General features: G+C 37.9%; 1 protein-coding gene across 1 annotated transcript in view; it reads left to right on the forward strand.

The window, feature by feature from the left end:
• Positions 1-15763, forward strand: part of ccnd2a (cyclin D2, a) — a 194406-nt gene that overhangs the window by 105843 nt on the left and 72800 nt on the right. The gene's annotated exons all lie outside the window — the stretch shown is intronic.

A 15763-nucleotide genomic window follows, 5' to 3' on the forward strand; every position in this document is an offset into this window, starting at 1 on the left:
AGTCATCATGTGCATCAAATATGAAGCAGTTTAAAGTTTGTATATTAGAGTTACATGCATTTTTCTAATATGGCGTGCACCATGAACTTTGACCCCTACTCATTGTTTACTGGTTAGTCGTACAGCTTCAGGCCAACGAAGTAAAATACTCCACTTGAGATGAGCTTTTCAGAAATGTAAGCATCCAACTTGTACGATAAATGTTCTCAGAGATATAGAAAAGTTGGTTTTTTGGCACTTGACGCGACCTTGACATTTTGGTGCCATAAAAGGTCAACTGCATATCCTGGACATTGCCCCTATGAGATGACATACTGTATGTGTCATTAGTGCTGCATTAATAGCCTAGTCCTCCTATTAAATAGTTTTAGGACAAACCAAGTTATAGAAAAAAATAAATGATGAGAACTCTTTGTTCCTTCCTTTGTTAATGCTCAGATTGCTCATTATTCTAAATGCTGACATGAATGTTGATAATGTGGCCCTTCGATCAAACAAACACGTGTGTGTGGCCCCGCTGTGATCAAAGTAGCCCACCTCTGTTTTCGGAAGTTGCAACCATTTTTTTCTGTTTTGTACGAGATGAACTGTATTTGTTGTATTTGAAAAGGTGCTGTCCGCGTTGGAGGCACCGGGCGCAAGCCAAAAGCGCTCGCCGTGCGAAAAGCTTCACGCACAGCGGGACCTCCGACGCTCCCGAGAAGCACGTCCAGCATATATTGTGGATCTACACCTGCCGCTTTCGACGCGTTTGGTGTGAACACAGTTGCAGTTACTCGCTCCATAGTGTAACCGAAGGACAGTGAGTTGAAACTCTGCTAAAATGGTGCTTGTTTGCATCTGCGTCATTAACTGCGATAATTTTAATATAAGGTCCACCAATTAAAACGGAAATGTCTGTTTCACAATATTTGTGATGGAATAATTAACTTGACTTTCATATTTTGAAAAAATATAGCGGTAAAAGGATGGAAGGATTTAGGTTTTCTGAAATATTAAGCTCCTCATTTAGTTGGTTTAATTTCAACAGCAAATTTGTAGAATTGTTATACACTGGCTTCTAAGAATTCTCTTAAACGAAAACTTTCAAAACAGTTGTCTCCTGTTTTATCTTATCTGTCATGACATTTTTGTCATCGCATCCTTTTCACACCCGTTTTTTTTTTACAGTCATGAATTAGAGGATGTTGGGTTAAGATAAAGCATGAATGCTCATTCATTGTGACACCTCTCAGATCTCTGTCCATCTGATACATATCTGCTAAGTTTAACCCCTTCAGAATTAATGCAAATCTTGTGATTGGACCGATATATATCCTGCCTTAGTTATGAATTAGCTTTTGTCTTGTGATTGTGTGTCAAAAGAGGGACATGTATAAGGTTTTGAATAGCCTAAGCCAGGGGTTCTCAACTGGTTTCACGCTGGGACCCACATTTTGCCACAGTCATTAAATCGTGACCCATGAAAACATACATATAATTTTTTAAAAAGCATAGATCTATGTATTTTCCTGTGCAACATGCATTTCAAAGCATGCCTGTCGAAAGAAAAGTTTCTTTTAAAATAAAAGACAAGTCCAACATGAGACATTAAGTATTTATTTATTTATTTATTTATTTTGACCAGCTGTCCGCAACCCACCTAATACAGGTCCGCGACCCACTTTTGGGTCCCGACCCACTGCATGAACTACAGCATTGGTTCCCAATCTTTTTTGTCTCATGTACCCCCTTTGCATTTTTGTAAAATCATGTGTACCCCCTCTTCATATCATTAGTACCCTCTCCATAATTTCATATGCTTTGTCATTTGTGGAACAGCGGACTCTCCTAAACCATTAACTGTGTCTCAGACATTGGTTCCCTAAGGCTTAATCTACAAAGTGTGTGTTTTTTTTTAGAACTTGCTGGAATAATTACACGGAAGTCATGAACAAAACTGTCATTGGACATCACAAAACGATCAACAGACGCCTCTGAGGAAGACTGGCAGTTGACAGTAGCCACATGTCAGGATATCAAAGTAAAGTTATCTGAATAAATCAAACATTAACATATTAATAGTACTGTTAGTTTGTGGTGAATTTGTCCAACAACAAAAAAAAAAACCTAAATAGGAACTAGAAACATTTCCCTATTGTTTTTTTAATTAATTGTTAAATCTTTACGAGAACCCCCTGCAATGTGTTTCTGTACCCCCAGGGGTACATGTACCTCTGTTTGGGAACCACTGAGCTACAGGAACAATAGGGTAGTCGACAGATTAGGTAAAAATCTTAAAAATAAACTGCTTCCCTCTGCGTTGCTTTATCTATATCTTCTGCACACATCTGGCCTTAAAGACGCACACCCTGTCGATGTAACGGACACAGATATTTAAAACTCCAAAGGGTCGTCACGTTTGTCCACCCACTCAGCAGTAACACCCATAATGTTACCAACTGATATGATTTTCATTTTATTATTTTTGACTACTTTATCTGATGCTTATTTGGCATTAAAAAAAAGGAGGAATAAGAACAAAACGTGGAGTCATTGATAGAAATATGTGTAATGAAAGATAGCGGTAATGGGGACAGATGGACAAAGATGGGGAGGTGACAAAGAAAGGAAGATTGGGCTGGTGATTGATAGACAGATGGAGGGAGAGAGAGAAAAAAAGAAGACGGACTGTGATAAGGACAAAGACATCAGTCACGTTTAGGGGATTTTCCCTCCTCCCCTTCAGGGAGTGGACCTTGATCCAAGCCACACAGACTCCACTGTGTCATGGTGTGTGTGTGGCCCTGTGTCAGCTTGCAAGTGGTGACTCTACGAATCATGACACAGCAAATATATAGAGCCAAGTGGAATACAGTTTTGTTATGTCATGGTTTCTCTGCACATTAACATTGGTCACCTTTTAGAGAATCAGAGTTGTTTCAAATTCACCGAGCAATTTAGCACTTTCTGTATTTGTTGTGAATTATTTAATTTACATTTTTTGAGCAAAGTTAGCATACTTTAGCATTGACCAACTCAAGCCAGAAATGGCAGTCGCAAGGCATACCTCAATGTCTGTTTAAAGTTTACACGAAACAAAACAAAATACTTTAACAAATTACCATTTGTTTTTACTTTCATTTTTGGGTTATACAAGTATCAAACAAAGGTTTCTATCTTTAGTGAACCACTATATCACAGCATTAATGTACTACCTGTTGCCACCTACTGACTTAACTTTTAAAAAATGTTCTCTAATCAGATTGCGAATATGGAAGGTACTGATGGCATTCTTTAACACACAAGCACTCAGATAGCGCAAACCTTTGCGAAGCGCCAAAAATACATCTGTGTTAGATGGCAGTTATCTGGATCAATAATCTTGGTTATGGTTCCATGATCATTCACACTTTAAAGGATTCTAAGAATGTTCTATTCCCAGCAATAAAGTTACAATAGGTCAAAAAGAGTTTTTCAAGATTGCGATAAAATGCGCGATCCCAATGAAACTCAATAATAAGTAATCAAGGAACCAACCAGACATAACTGAGTCAAATTTCATCAAGATCGCTTAATTGCAAACTGACATAATTTTTTGAATTGTGCCAATTATTGTTTAAACTGATCCAGAATCAGTGTATTGATCCATATCTCATCCAAAATGTAATGGAATCTTCCATGGCGTAAGAAGGTATATCTATGGTTAAGATTTTGTCAAAATCAGTTAAGTACTTTTGACATAATCCTGCGGAACAGAAACAAACTAATAAACTAATAAACAGTGGTGAAAATATGTGTTAGCAGTCCTAATTTTCCTAACACTTGTTTGATCAAACTTAGAAACATTTGAAAGTTTTTCACAGCCCATCTGATTACCTGTTTTACCCATAGACTGTAAAAAGAATGGATGGAACAAGCTCCCCAGTGGAGTGAAGCTTTTATTTTTAGAGCTCCCCCTGCTGACTGGCTGCAGTATAGGTCATAAACCCCACCTCCTCAATGATAACAGATGTGATGTGGGTCAAACTGTAAAGTTAAAATACTTGTCACGTATTTTTTTTCCAAACCTAAACTCTGCTGTGATCATTACTTATTATCACCCTACATTGTGTTCAAGTGATCATTTTTCTGGGAAGTTTGTATTAAATGAGGTTGAAAAATGGGATTTTACGTCATACTGTATATGAGGATGATTGACAACCGCGGATCTTGCGTAGCTCCCTTTGTGACTAGCAGCTCTTTAACTACATATTTGAGTTGAAATATATTGTGGTTTTGTACTAACCTCTATGATTGGAACAAGCCGTTGGGTAGAATTTCCAGCGGGAAAGATACTTATGTTCTTTGCGTAGCTGGGCTTGCGTAAGTCATCAGGGCAGTATGCTAAATGGGCGGGACGTGTTACCAGGACTCCTCCCACCAGACTCTACTGCACAGACTGTGGCTTTAAATGACGTCAAATTTGCAAGATGGAAGCGACCCTAAAAGCCGTATTTTGCCTTCAAGAACATTGAGTGGGAACAGCTACAGGGCTCACCCACTGGTTCTACCTGGTATTTGACAGTGGTTGTAATTCACTGATCTTAAACAAGCGACCAAAATCTGTTTGTAACTTATATTGCCTTTTACTGCTGGTTTAGACTTTTTAGACCAAAAAATGCCAGTTCATGAAAGAGTGGTCCAATGTGACACCATAAACTAAATCGGCAACAGTTGGTTGTTAGTGAATATTGGAATACCATGTAATATTGTGTGCAGCAAGTATTATATGTTGTCTTATAATTCTATTGGTTAAGTGGTTCTGAATAAAGAATCAGCAGATGTGGACTATCAGATCAGTCCTATGTACAGGATACAGTGCATTGAAGAGGTTAAAGACTCACATTCACGTGTACACTGTCCTGCATTGTGTGTGCATATGAAGGTGTGTGTGTCAAACACTTGCACTTGCAGTTCCTGTTTGGGGAGGTCTGTGGGTCCTGGCAAACAGTGTCTGGTCTTATCTCTTGTGTTTTATGTTTGTAGCAAGCCAAGGGCACAAGCAGCCCTTTGTGGCTAAGAGGTGGCTGGTCTCACTCCAGACCAGCTCATGCAGCTGTTCACCACTGTTGGTCATATCCATGTGTGTGGATGCTTGTGTGTAAAGATACATTGTAGATGAGCGCTTGTTGGATGGGTTTAGGTCAAATAAAGCACTTCATTTAAAACTTTCGGACACATAGATTTTTATCAGATAAACGCCTCATAGATGAATAAATCCTGGATCGTTTGCTCAAAAGAAAGATGCAAAAAGCTGTAATTGCTGCTTGAAAGTTTGTTTTCATTTCCACTGTTAACACCGTCTTATTGACATTGTTGGGAAAGTTTCGCAAATTTGCATTGTGGGATGTGGAGTCCCATAGACGGGGGGCGTTTTTTTGCTTCATGGCACATTCACACCAAACGTGTTGAAAGTGTCAAAAGCGACAGGTGTACATTCACAATACTGTATATATATTCTAAGAAGCGTCAGAGGTCTTGCTGTGCGTCCGCGCCTCCTGTGCGGCGCGTTTTGAAGCTTTTCGCACGGCGGATGCTTTTGACGTGTGTCCAACGCCTCCAACATGGCCGACGCTGGAGTCGGGAGTGTTGAACTTTTGGGGCATATCGCGGTGCGTCGACCAATCCGGAGCGTTCCCCAAACGTGATGTATTCAGAATAATGAGATGGGGGGAAAAAAAACTACAAGACAAGGAGGACTCGTGATATCATCTCATTCCACAAGACAATACATTTCAGCCAGATTCGGATCTTTCCTTGTAAGCCCCAAAATAATCATCAGCCATTGTTTTGCCACAACTTTTAGTCTGTGAAAACACCAGAAATGTGTTGGGAAGTCACTTTGACAGAGTTTTTGAGGCAAAGCAAGAAATCGCATATGAATGAAGTAAAAACACTTGTATGCATCTGTCTACAGCAGTGTTTCTCAAACTTTTTTGGTACCCCATTTCTCTTATTTCAGAATCCAAGTACCCGCTTTTGTCCAACTGCAACATTTTGCTTAGAAAACTATTAAAAACTAATATAGAGCATAATGATGGAATGAACGAGTGATAATACACATTTAAGAATCACATTTTGTAAACATGTGGAAAGAAACAGTATTTAGTGCAGTGGTTCTCAACCTTTTTTGGATCATGATCCCATTTTTATATCATGAATTTCTGACGACCCCAAAAACGTTTTTTTTTGAAGAATAACTTTTTGATCATGTTTGAGCTCAGATATTTATTTATTTTTTACTGCATTTTAGTTGAGTTAGATTTTAATTTCACAAAGTCAAAATATAAAAATACAGTTGTTTAAGATTATCATTTTAATAATAAAAAAAAAGAATAATAATAATAATAATAAAAAACATTCAAAAATGCATTTAGATTTTTTCAGAAATTTCAGACGACCCCACCTAGGGTCCCGAACCCAAGGCTGAAAAACACTGATTTAGGGGCTCCTGAAAATTATTATTTCTGTAGTTTTTGTCATTTCCAGTCATCTCACTGGTGTGGCAGCAAGACTGACACTTTATTTGTTAATTTTCCACTCTCTCTCTCTACAGTGGAGATCAATACAAACTTTCTAGTGGAAATTTTACATTTTTTTTCGAGCAAATGATGTTTAATTTATTGATCAACACTGTCATCATTACTATAATTATATTACTTTTTCTATATTTATTCTGTACATGTTCTGTTTTTGTTTAGTTTTTGTGATGGTGAACTCTATAGTGGAAACCTACAGTAAACTTTGTGTATTAACTTCATGTTCAACCTCTTCCTCAGCCTGCTTCCTGGTGACAACAGCAATTTCCTCATTGGAGGTTACCTCCTGGATATCACAAAGTGCATTGTGCATGTGACCCTTTTGAGCGTTCTTTAGGAGCCACTGGTGAAACCAGCACAAAACCTTGTGCTGCTGTGGTGGCGGTTGATTTTGGAGGGGGCAAGAATGTGGCCCCTAGTCCCACTTCTGGTTATTCAGCATGTTAGAAAGAGGGGAGGGGAGAGAGACAAAGACAGAGGAACATCAGGCATGCTTTGGTGCAGTAGAGTTGTTTTGTCCCTAGTGTGCATATAAAAGTGTTTCATGGGTAAAATCATGCCATCAAATGTATTTCTTCATTTGTTTTTTGTAGGTCTGGGTAAACTGAACATACGTTGTGTTCTTGTCATGTTTACCCACAGACAATACCTATTGAACCCGCTACAATAGATTTAAAGACATTGGTTGTATAGTTTAAAAACATATCTGTGATTCTACCTAGGTTTTACACGATCAGGATTTTTTAGCCGTTCACCGATCAGTGAGTTTAAAAAAACGATCACCGATCTGATCATATGAATTCAGGTTGGTTTTTTTTAGGTACCGACCGAATTCCTTTGGTACTTCCTGATACAGATTCATGGAAAATCTAACGGTACCATGTTTCTGGACCTAAACGCAGCCTTGTGACTGTGAGGGAGTGGAAGAGTTGAATAATTTCCACGCATGACCTCAACATAACATTTGTTGTGCGTGGGTGTGTGGCCCTTTAACTGCGAATGAATGCGCTCGTCGCTCGACCAGTGTAAGGAGTGAGGGAGCGTGTGTGAATAGAGCAGATCGATTATAAGCTGTCTGCTGTTTTTAGTGATTGGCAATATAAACGTTGCAGCTGTTGAGTTTAACCAGAGTCCCTTGTCATACTCAGTGACTGCGGTTAGAGATGAAGCTGTGGAGGCAGACCACACTGGAACAACGTGAAACCTCCATTAGCATTAGCGGAGCAAAGACGTATTTCCTGACTGTTAACAGCTTGCTTATAGTCCGTATTTACAGGTGCACTACGGAGGTGGGCGCATATACACACGCACGGAGACGCTTTCAGAGCCAGTAGACTGGAGAAGAAGTCCATTGTTCAGCCGCTTCGCTCCAACCGAGAGACATTTTTGCCGTTTGCTCATAGCTTTTCACCTTTGTGCACAAATGTGAGTGAAATAAAGCCATGTCACGTAAAGCAAACCACTCTTCAGTGTAAATGAGATAGAGAAAACAATGCAATGGGAGCATCTACACAAAGTTTCATCACGACAATGATATCATTGATCGGATTGGCGATTTAAGACATTACAGCCGTCACTTAATTGCATAAAACGCGAAATATCGGCCGAAGAGATATAGCCATCAGATCGGTATAACGCCTAATTCTAACATTTACTCTGCCTGATCTATATAGCAAAGTTTTTGTCAGTCCCTAGTTGCATTTCATGAAACTGATATAAATTGTGGAAAATGTGCAACTTTTTTAACTTGTACAAGCTGTGAAAAAAAAATGTAGGGCTTTTTTTTCTGTTCAAAATTTCCCAAATTCTATTTCAGGGTTTACACATTTCCATTTTGTTTCATCTTTAGATGATTTTACTAGCTATTAAACTTCCTCAAATCAAACCAAACATGTTAATAGAGTTCATAAATCAGAATCAGAATCAGAAATGTTTTATTGGCCAAGTACAGTTTTTAGGACAGCACAAGGAATTTGACTTGGTAGTCGGTGCGCGAAACAAAAAACAAAGAAACAAGCCAGCAATAATAATAATAATAATAATAATGTTAAAATATATATATATATATATATATATATATATATATATATATATATATATAATGTTATATATATATATATATATATATATATATATATATATATAAAGTCAACTAAAGTTATTCGATTTACATTTTTATGCTTCAGATGCCACCCATTCAATGCCAATTGAATGGGTGGCTGAGGAATATAACTTTATTTGTATAGCGCAATTTACAACAAAGTCATCTCAATGCGCTTATCAAAATATAAATTCATAATAAGAAAGAAAAAACCCAACAAGATCCACATGAACAAGTATTTAGCCATCTAACAAAATCAACGTCGTAAAACACCATTAAAGAAACATAAACAATTATTTAATACAGCCTCCATACTCTCCCAACAAGATATATCTCATGACACGGCAGCACATCCGTTGTTTGTGTTGGAAACACAGAAACACGGAGAAAATGTCAACAACAACAACTCTGAACAGCCTCAGTGAGGAGCATCCACAAAGCTAATCCTTCCTTTTGTACCATTCGCTGTAGAAAATACAAACAATTTTCTGACCTTACCTTTGCTGAAGGTCTGATAGCTCAGGTGTTGGTCTTCCATCTTGTAAAAGCTGTCATTTTTCCTCAAAAAAAAGTTTGTTTATTGTCTCTAGCGCTGTCATCCTGACTGTAGTGTTATCCCGCTTTTAGCTAGAGAACGTAGCAGCAGCGGTCACGTGACATCAATTCACTAATGCACTGTGAACGTAAGTATAGTATTTAGCATAGGTGTAGAGAGCTGCCTTTTTATGTAAATGGTTTTCATCTTGGGGAACTGACTGCACATGCGCAAACATAAAAACATGCTATGGGAACAGAGTCAGAGCAGCAACATGCCTTTCAGAAGGGGTGTGGCCTCCTCCTGCCTTACAGTGGTTAGGAAATAGCGATGTTTAGCGATTTGGGCACTAAAAAGCACAAAATGCTGACACTTTCAAACTTATAGGTACTGTAGGAAATTGAAAAAGCAATAATTTATAATTATAATTAAAACAAATAATCAAAATATCAATTCACCCTTGGGTAGGCACTGCCTACCTTGCCTACCCTGACTGCACGTAGATACTGTACTTCTGCCGTGATTTGTCACAAAGTAAAGCAATCACCAGTTCAGCTAATACTTCAACTTGTCTTTTTTCAAGATTTGAATGCGGTCTTAATAACCTGAGCTCCTTGTAACTCACAACACATTAAATATACACTTTAGATAAAACCTACTTGATCTGTTACGTGTAGCACTTTCTAGACTTTCAGTCACCTATTTTCCAGTGAAAATTAAGTGTAAATGAGCGATATTGTCCCGTGTCATGTTGGGGCCTGATTTTAAATAAAGAAAGTTTTACATTTCAGAATATGGATTCTGTTTTTTTACGTCTGTTTTCTGCTATCACAGAAGATCGGAGGCCCTAAATCTTGTTAAACCTTTAAAATTAGAAATTCAACACTGTCAGCCTGACAGACTATCCTTTTGTCCTGGCTGTAATATTGTTGGTAAAATAACTGAAGATGTTGTTTTTGATGAAGGATTCAGATTCTTGTATCCACATTAGAGGTTGAAGCAGAACAGAAAAGAGCATCTAGGTTCTTCCCTGGTTGGCTGCTTTTTTGCAGCTGGTAAAGAACTATTTGACACATGTTGTTTGTTTGTTCTTCTGGTTACTAATTTAAACAAAGTAAACTCAGTGGGGCTTCTTTGCAAAGATAGAAGCTCAAGTACAACTACACGTCATCAACTTGTGATGCTTCCCGGAAATTCATGATGGCGGATGGCGAATCACAGACCACAAACCACAGCTTTGAAAGAAAAAAATTAATATGGTGCGTAATTAAGGTGTTTTCTTAAGCACAGATCTTCTAAAGTACATTTAAAAGATTTTAGGCTAAACGTGTAAAAGAAAAACAGTGGAGAATCTCTTTAATAACACCACCACAGTTAAGTGAGATGTTAATATGTTGTGAAGTTAGACCTCAGGGCTGTATGAAGTCAATCTAATCCACAATATCTCTGCCCATTTGCATACTCATGTACCTGTGTGCAGGGAAGTCACAGTCATACTCATAATCAATATAATTCTAATGTGTACAGTAGGTGGCCTTATTGTTGAAGTTCAAAATGTTGTTTGAAATCTTTAGGTCTAAAAGCACCCAAAGGAAGTTGCTGTTTAGACAACTTTTTTCAAACCTGGCAACCTCTCACACGTTGCCAGATGTGTATTCTCACAGACAGACCACCGAAGTGGACTTAACAGTTAACACTAAGAACAAAAAGAAAACCCTATCAATTGCAAGTCTTTCTTCTTTTTATTGCTCCGTGCTTCGTTTCCCTTCCCTTAACAAGACAACTTGAAATTCTTCGACTAGTCTATACATGTCACTTCTTCTACAACCGTCGTCATCCATCTTGTTCACTTGCATTTGAAATTCATCGCCTGAATCGACCTTTCACCTCCATATGTGTGTCATTTCCTCTCTTTGGTGGTGTCACTCTGCAGAGGGAAGGGGTCACAAAGGTTAGAAAGATGAGCTGTCAGCATTTGATCCCTGTGCAAAGTTTAGACTGCGGGTGGCAAGGATTCCCTCAAACTTTGGGTCACAAAGCATGATTCTTTTTCCATCCATATCCATTTTTATTCCTTTTGATTTGTCGTCAACTTTTTAGTCGTTTTTCCCTTTTTGGAAAAACGACTAAAAAGCATGAAGAACCTAGTTGGTATAACTTTACAGTAATGCGTTATGTTTTGTTCTTTCCCAGGGCCAGCATTTCATGATTTATCTTAACTACTTGCCTTTTTTGTGCAGGGTAATGAGGGTTACTTGTTCCTATCCTAGCTGACTATGAGTGCAATGCATAGCACACATACCACAGGACAGCAGTCTATGACAAGGCTAACACACACAATAGACAATCATTGTCAGACACACTTTAGAGCAGTGGTTATTCACCTCATTGGAGGAGCGGAACCCTGCAATCTTCTTCACTGCATTCACTGAACCCTTTGTTATTGGAAAGATGAAATCAGATTTTTTAAAACATAGGTAACTATTTTATGTAGAAACACTGATGTTAGAGACTGGGCCCATTTTGTACTTTGTTCAAAGCACTTTTGATCTTATTTTGAACTTTTATAAATTCATATTTAAAATTGAAAATAACATCGTTATTGTAATTTATCATCTAATAAACTAGTTGATCATGGAAATGTAGTTTGTGTACAAATAAATACAAATAAATTACAATTGTTTTTATTGTCTAAGTCAATTACAATTACGTTCTCAATTACTGAAGTTTGATTATAATTAATCACAATTACTGATAAATAGCCAAATAAAAGTTAACATTCCTCTTGTGTTAGCTTTTTTTCAGCATCTCTTATAATAACAAGTCCTAAATCAGCTGTAAAATACACTAAAAACAAATATCTATCATTTAATTTCTTTCCTATCTATTGGTTACCTTTTTAACCTACCTAATCATTGAAAATATTGGTCTTAATATTTTTGGTGTGGGCGTCTGAGCTTTTTTTGTCAGTATACCCCTCGATTTCTTTTTTTTTTTTTTTAATGGTAAAATGTGGGAAAGCTTGATATGAAACACATCTTAATAATTGATGAATAACTTGATGTGTAGAACTGTACATAGAACTGTAACATGGTTCCCCAGTTTTGCTTTTAAATTATAATTTTTTATGGAATTTTAATGGTAATTACAATTACAAAGTGAATTATCTAAACTCAATTACAATTTTATGTACATTTACATTTATAATTACACCATTGCTGTAATTTATTATCAATTCCACAATTGCAATTATAGTTGACCCCAACCCTGGTCTTGACCACTGCCAAACCCTCTGAGACTGACTCAACAAACGCCTGGAGTGCGATTGAACCTAGGTTAAGAACCACTACGTTAGAGAGTCCAAAAAAACAAAACATGCATGTGTTTGGACTGTGGAAGGAATTAGGAATAAACCCAAGCACGCTCAGGGAGAACATGCAAACACTAGAAAGAGAGAACAGGGCCAGCAGAGCTTGAAGATCAACATTAAAGCTGATATCCGGAGTTTCTGAGAAACGTCTCGATGTCCCGCCCTAAACAGCCTCACTTCCTCCCACTGCCTCTACCAGTCTATCAGAAGCCACGCCTCTACTTTTCTGCACGCGCATCGCGGAACATAACAAGGTCGCATTGATATAGGTCTATGGGTCAGGTAAGAACCAAAATCATATTTACATGTTTGCTGTTATGACGCGTGGCCTTGTTTCCGTGCACAGTTCCACATTCACTTTGATTGACAGTCTCAAAAACAGGAAGTCAAAGCCTGTTGGCTGTGCGCAGTCGGCGATCGTTTCCATTTGAATAGTTGTCTATAGGACGAAGGAGGGACTTAACCACATTAATGTATATGAATGACCACCGGCAGTAGACCATAGTAAAAGACTAGTTAGGTATTTTTTTGCATTTCAAAAGAATTTTACATAAACATAGATTTCTCAGAAACTCCATATATCCGCTTTAAGTGTTTATGTCACTGAGCGCTTCACTGATTTGCATTTCCAGTACATCACTCATTGGTTTTTAGGTATTCGATCTGTGTGCTTCTTATTATCATTATTATCACCAACCAAAGTTGAACACAGTGATTTCAGTGAGTCCAGCAGAAGTTCAAATTATAGACACTGTCTTTCTCTTCCAGTGAATGTAACTAACTTGAAAGGCAGGAAAGGAATTTGTGCCTTTGTTCTTTTATGTGAATGCAACTCTTACACTTTGCCCCTTTTTCTCGTCTTCTCTTGTCCGTCTTTTCTTCTCTGTAATCTATTATGTCCTCTCTATCCCACCTCTGCGTTTCATTATCTGAAACATCTCTGTCGACACTGTGTGAATGTGTGTTTTCAGGCATTTCTAAGTTAGTCTGTGTTCTGACCTTTGTCAGGAACATCTGCCTAGTCATGCTGGAAAATGGAAAATAGAGAGATGAAGTTCTTAACAGGGGCCGAATAAAGAGTAATAGAGAGGACATTGAGAAATGCCAATCATCTGGGGTTTTTTTCCCCCACTGCACTGCGTTTGAAAAGATAGGTGAACCACCTTGAACAAATGTGAAGAAGACCAAAGACTTGACTGAAAGTTACTAAGTCTTTACTTGGGTGGCGTTGGAATGGGCTGTTTACTCAAGCTTTGGACTGACTCACAAATCAAAGCCTGTGTCAGAATGGAAAGATTAGGGAACAAGAATAGGTCTGGGATCCTACCTGCACTCTTGTCTCTTTGTTTTCACCCACCTGCATTAGTTGTTCACATTGTGTAACACACACACACACATATACAGACACGGATTATCAAACAACAGAGTAACTTTCTGATACTTTGATAACATACACCTGTTTTTATCTGGTGCGTCAGTAAATAACGGCTGCAAAAGAAAAGCTAATGAGTGTTGCATTAAGATACAATGCAGAAAGGGAGATTCCCAGTCCTTTGAAACACACGGTTGCTCCCAGTGTGACCTGTCACAGCAGCTGCTGACACCTTAGGACACGAACTCCTATACACTTTCCACCTTTGCACCATCAGCACCAACAATCATAGCAATGGAGAGTAAAGTGGACAAACATAAAGGTGTAGAGTCAAAGGAAAACCTTAAAGCAGCAGTGTAGGCTTCATAGATCAATAAATCAAAGATGATTTGCTTGAGAAAAAAGATTTAAATTGCTTTGATCTCCACTGTAAACACTATCTTATTGACACTGACATTTTACTTCATTCTTAGTGTGATTTCTTGTGTTTGTTTCCAAAAACTCGGCCAAAGTGACTTCCCAACACATTTCTGGTTTTTTCATGAACCTAAAGATGCGGCAAAACAAACAATGGAGGATGTTTATTTTGTGGCGTACACGGAAAGATCTGAATCCGGAATAAATAAAATCTCCTGCAGGTTGAGGAGATATCGTGGGAGAATACCGGGAACGAACGAGAAGAACATTTGTGTTGAGTAAATCACTGTGTTGTGAAGAAACACAAGAAATCACAGTAAAAGGAAGGAAGTAAAAACACTTCTACGGGACTTCACATCCCACAATGCAATACGTGAAACTTTTCCGACAATCTCAATTACAGAGTTTTTACAGTGGAAATGAAAACAACTTTCGAGCGCCAATTTCAACCCAGGAAATTATCTTAGATTTTTTAAATCTATTTATTGATTTACTATCATCTTTAGCTGCTTTAACTAGACCAAAGCAATTGATCATTGACTATCTGCCAACAATCTTTGTTCCATGCCAATGAAATACATATTGCAAACTAGTGGGAGTTACAGGGCAAGGCATGTACTGGTTTTGACTTCCTGAGTTGTTGTTTGAAATTGGTTCATTAGACAGTATGAGACGAATATACTTAGATCAGGTTTCAAAGATGGGACAAAATTATGGAAGATATTTCATTTTAAGACCTGAAGGCCTCACACCGGATCTCTTCTCCTGACATCTGAAGGTCTAAGGATCTGATTCAAATCTCTTCTTTTCACCTACTTTGTTTTCATGTGTTTTCTCAACTTCACATTTCACCAACTGTAGGATTGTTTTTCCTTTCTTGTCTCGTCATTCCTTCGTTCCTCCACCGTGTCGTTATGTTTCCCCCGAAGTGAAATCAACCTTGTCCTACTGGTACACAAAACGGTGCAGGATTTCACAGAGAAGGGGTGGAGTATTAACTTTTGGAAGTGAAGTTACCTCTGTGACCTACTGAAAGGCCTCAAATGCCTCATGGGGTTGCATACTTAAGATGACTTCTATGGAGAAAGCAAGGCATTCCACCTGATAGTAAAGAGACTTAGCACTATTTCAATTGGCTGCTTTGTGGGGGAAAATCTACTCATCCTAGTTATAGTGCTGAGTGATAAGGTCTAAATAAAAATATTAAAGCAAGGTATTAACCAAGCATTTTACCTTCCACCTTTTATATAAGATTACTTTCAAAAGAAGAAAATGCATCTCAACAGTAAAAATGCATTATTTCAAGGGAGACTGGAAAATATTCACATAAATCATTTTGAATGACCAGTGTAGCAGAAATCATACCTGGCAACACAAACTAATTAAGTAATTTTCAAAATTATTTTCA

Source organism: Gouania willdenowi, chromosome 6, assembly GCF_900634775.1.
Source record: "Gouania willdenowi chromosome 6, fGouWil2.1, whole genome shotgun sequence".
Taxonomy (NCBI): Eukaryota; Metazoa; Chordata; class Actinopteri; order Blenniiformes; family Gobiesocidae; genus Gouania; species Gouania willdenowi.